Source organism: Piliocolobus tephrosceles, chromosome 5, assembly GCF_002776525.5.
Source record: "Piliocolobus tephrosceles isolate RC106 chromosome 5, ASM277652v3, whole genome shotgun sequence".
NCBI classification, from domain to species: Eukaryota; Metazoa; Chordata; class Mammalia; order Primates; family Cercopithecidae; genus Piliocolobus; species Piliocolobus tephrosceles.
In genome coordinates, this window is record NC_045438.1 from 149,948,307 (window position 1) to 149,952,683 (window position 4,377).

A 4,377-nucleotide genomic window follows, 5' to 3' on the forward strand; every position below is an offset into this window, starting at 1 on the left:
GGAGGAGGAAAAAAAAACAAGGAAGGAAAGAGAGAGGCAAGGCAAAGAAAGGGAGGGAGGGAAGGAAGGGAGAAACAGAGAGAGAAACGGAGAGAAGGAGGGAGGGAGGGAAAGAAGATTTAAGCAATGAACAACTGTAGTCAAACTATCACCTCATATGTAAGTTGCCTATATCCTCACCATCAGTTGAGCACATTATAACCAAGTTATTCATTAATTTTGCTGCTGTAGCACTTTGGGAGGCCGAGGTGGGTGGATCACTTGAGGTCAGGAGTTACAGACCAGCCTGGCCAACGTGGCGAAACTCCATCTCTACTAAAAAAAAAAAACACAAAAAATCAGCCAAGCATGGTGGCGTGCACCTATAGTCCCAGTTACTCAGGAGGCTGAGGCACAAGAATTGCTTGAACCTGGGAGGCAGATGTTGCAGTGAGCCAAGGTTAAGCCACTGTACTCCAGCCTGGGCAACAAAGCAAGACACTATCTCAAAAAAAAAAAAAAAAAAATTGCTACTGTATCCACAGTGCCTAAAACATTCCCTGAGACATAGTAGACATTCCAAAAATATGTGCTGACTTTGGTAAATAAAATTATGAATGAATACCATACCTTTTCTTTCTTACAAAATGACCTGAAGAAATCAAGTCTCCCTAAACTAAGAGATTATGGTATTTAGTCAAGTATAAAATAATCTGTCAACTCCGAAAGTGGAAAGAAACAGCAAATATGACTATTACAACATGCATCTGAATGCCTATGATGTGGCAGATGCCCTATGGGATCCATGTTCTCTGGCAGCTTTCTTCTAAAATAATAGCTCTTCGCTTGTTGTTAAAGAGCCGATATTTAATGGCTGGCTTTGCACCAGATAAAAGGCAGCATTTTCCCCCTTCTTATCCTAATCTCCAAAACAACTTACTTAGAATAATTTTTAGAAAAACCTTCAGAAGATAATTTTTGAGTAGGGGGAGCAAGGAAAAGGAGAAATTTCTAAAACAGAATGAAATAATCCAACCTTAATATCAAGTAAAAGAAGAGCCCATGTGTGGCACTGAGAACAATTTACTTTACATCCTATGGTGCAATGGTCCAATTATTGCAGTATATATATAATGCTAAATTTCGCCCAGTCCTGCTAATCAGACAGCAGCTCACTGTGTCTGTTTATCTCTAAGCCATTACCCAGTTGTACAGTAAATCTGCATTTCCAGAGATGGTCTAAAATAGAAACCCATGCTGGCTAAATTTGTTTTGGGACATATCGGGCAACAGCTAGAAATTTTTAAATGACCAACTTGTATTCCACTGAGGCACTGAATGAATTGATTAGGGAAAAGCTAAAAATTGAATAGTATTTTTTGGAGTAGGCTAAGGTTAGTGTTGCCAATGAAAATATGTAACTATCGAGAGAACGGCTATCAATCATAACTGATTTTTAAATAGAAATATGGGGGAAAATGAGATTAAATGTGAAAGGGGAATGTCTTGTTTTCCCCTCTATATGCCCCTTTCCAACTAGGTCAATCATATAATTAAGTCATCAGAAATACACTCAAACTCCCACCACTGAAATTATGACAGGCGATAACAAAGTTTTCCACTGGCCAGAGGTTATTTTTCAGTTCAACAACCTTTGATCAGAAGATCAGATCAGCACATGGACGCTGCAAAGGGCTAACGTTCAACGGACCAATATCATGTGATTGATTGGTTTATAATACGGAGTGTGTGGTGCTGCCTTTGAGAAGAGTGCTCTCTGGAGAGACAAGCCCAGCTATTGTTTGGCTGCTCTCATGTTAGCGAGTGCCCTGCGGTAACCCTCGTGCTCTGAAATACTCATATTGGTTATTTCAAAGTTGGGTGCAGAATTGTGCTTTCCCGTGTCTGTCACTAATGACTTGCAGCTGTTGCTAATCTGTGCCTCTGATTTCCTTTGATTACTATGTGTATTGATGCCTGTGGTAAATAGGCATCTGCCAGGTGCCAGCACAATCAGGGGAAAAATATAAAAAGTTCCCTGTTTCAAATTCAATGTGACATTGTGCAAGTTGAGAGGCAGCCATTTAACTATTCAGAGGAAACAGCTTCCTGGGGCACCTCCGGCCTCCTGGCCAGGGACATTCCCCCATTCTCCCCCGCTGCACCCCCTTCCCAGATGAGGCTGACTTTCTTTGGGATTGTTTTCAGCCACGAGAAGAGGGTTTCCACACCACATGACATCAGCGGAGGGAAGAATATCCCAGAGGGGTGGCTATGACCTGAGTTTCTAGAGAGCGAGTGTCTCACCTCTCTGCTGATTTAAGCTTTGAACGACCTCACCTGCCCCAGCAAGTGCCCAAAAGCTTCTCCACTGGAGCTGTCTTGACTTTTTGGTTTTGGGGGTTTGGGGCTTTTTTTTTTTTTTTAACCTCTGAGGAACACATCTTACTCAGGAAGCGTCCTGGGTGGTATCACCTTCTCCTTCAGGAGAAGCAGAGGATAATATGGGAGAAAATAGAGCAAGAAGGAGGTTTTCTTAGGAAAGATGCAGAAGTAGCTTTCCTGGAGCATCATGTTTTGTTGTTCTTAGAAGAGCTATAGACAGAGGGAGAGTTTCTCTACCTCTCACTCCAAATTGAATAGTATTTTTTGGAGTAGGCTAAGGTTAGTGCTGACTTTAGTAAATAAAATTATGAATGAATACTGTCCCTTTTCTTCCTTACAAAATGACCTGAAGAAATCAAATCTCCCTAAACTAAGAGATGATGGTATTTAGTCAAGTATAAAATATTCTGTCAACTCTGAAAGTGGAAAGAAACAACATATATGACTATTACAACATGCATCTGAATGCCTCAGCAGCCTCAGAATGCAGCAAGGAAGGAGTGAGCCCCCAGTGTCCCCGGGATGGGTTGGTTTTTCCTGGTGGCTTGCTTGGCCTTCCTTGACTGCAGCAGTGAGAGTGTGTTCCCGGACAGCAGCAGATGCTGGCTCTTCCCATGCCCCCTGGGGAGTTACTTTGCTTGTCACTGGCATCTCCTTCTTCCGTCTGTATGTCATGAAGACAACGACACGTTAGCCACACTTTGACAGGTTCACTGTTGTTTCCAGTTTTGGACAGAAAAGTCTTCCATCATTTTGATGGCCATCCACCATTTTATCATTGTTAGGAAACGGAGCAAGAGGCAGATCTACTTTGAAGTTAGTTTGTCAGGCTGCAAAGTTAGGCACCCAAAGGTAAGGACCAAAGAATAAAGGCTAAGTGAGACCAAGAATATTGGGGAAAAGCATATGAGATTTCCAGGTAGCTTCACATTTACCAGATCATTTGAACTTTACAAAAATCTGAAAGGAAAATGAGAATCTGGTGGAGTTTTTAATCCCCGGTTGAGCAATTTTAAAACTCAGACTATGGCTAGGACATGGATTTACAAGCAGAGCTCAAGAATGTTTGGTCATTTACCATCAAACTGGAAGAAAGTGTTCACTATGGACATTTAATGCCTAGGGCTTCAAATATCAGTCAGTAAGACGAGTGTGTGTGCCCCCAACAAGAGATAAAAGCAGCTGGAACATGGATGAAAGAAGACGTCATGTCTAAGTCAGAAGAAACAATTATAAGACTTTCATAAATGCTCCTCAGCTCCAGGATGAAGGGAAACAGATACATCATAGTGGTCCATCTGGACATTGATTGTAGGATTCAGAAAGAAAATATCTGAGTCAAATACAGCAATGGTAAGGGGATATAGGATAATAAATTAGCAAAATTGTGAGACAATATTCCTGGAAAGAGATATAATATCATTCCTGGGTACTCAGACAACAAGTAGTTCAAAAATATTTCACCACACTACATTTTATTTTAAGACAGTGATAAAGTAAATTCCAGATCCAAACTGGAAGCAAGTCAACATCAAAGAAGATGTTGGTACAAGTTGAGTATCCCTAATTTGAAAATCCAAAATCCAGGTAAAGTAGACAATGGTAAAGTAAATGCCAGATCCAAACTGGAAGCAAATGAACATCAAAGAAGACGTTGGTACAAGTTGAGTGTCCCTAATTTGAAAATCCAAAATCCAGGCCGGGTATGGTGGCTCACACCTGTAATTCTAGCACTTTGAAAGACCGAAGTGGGTAGATCATTTGAGGTCAGGAGTTCTAAACCAGCCTGGCCAACAAGGTGAAGCCCATCTCTACTAAAAATACAAAAATTAGCTAGGTGTGGTGGTGCACACCTGTAATCCCAGCTACTCAGCAGGCTGAGACAGGAGAATGGCTTGAACTCAGGAGGCGGAGGTTGCAGTGAGCTGAGATCGTACCACTGCACCCCAGCCTGGGTGACAGAGTGAGGAAGGAAGGAAGGAAGGAAGGAAGGAAGGAAGGAAGGAAGGAAGG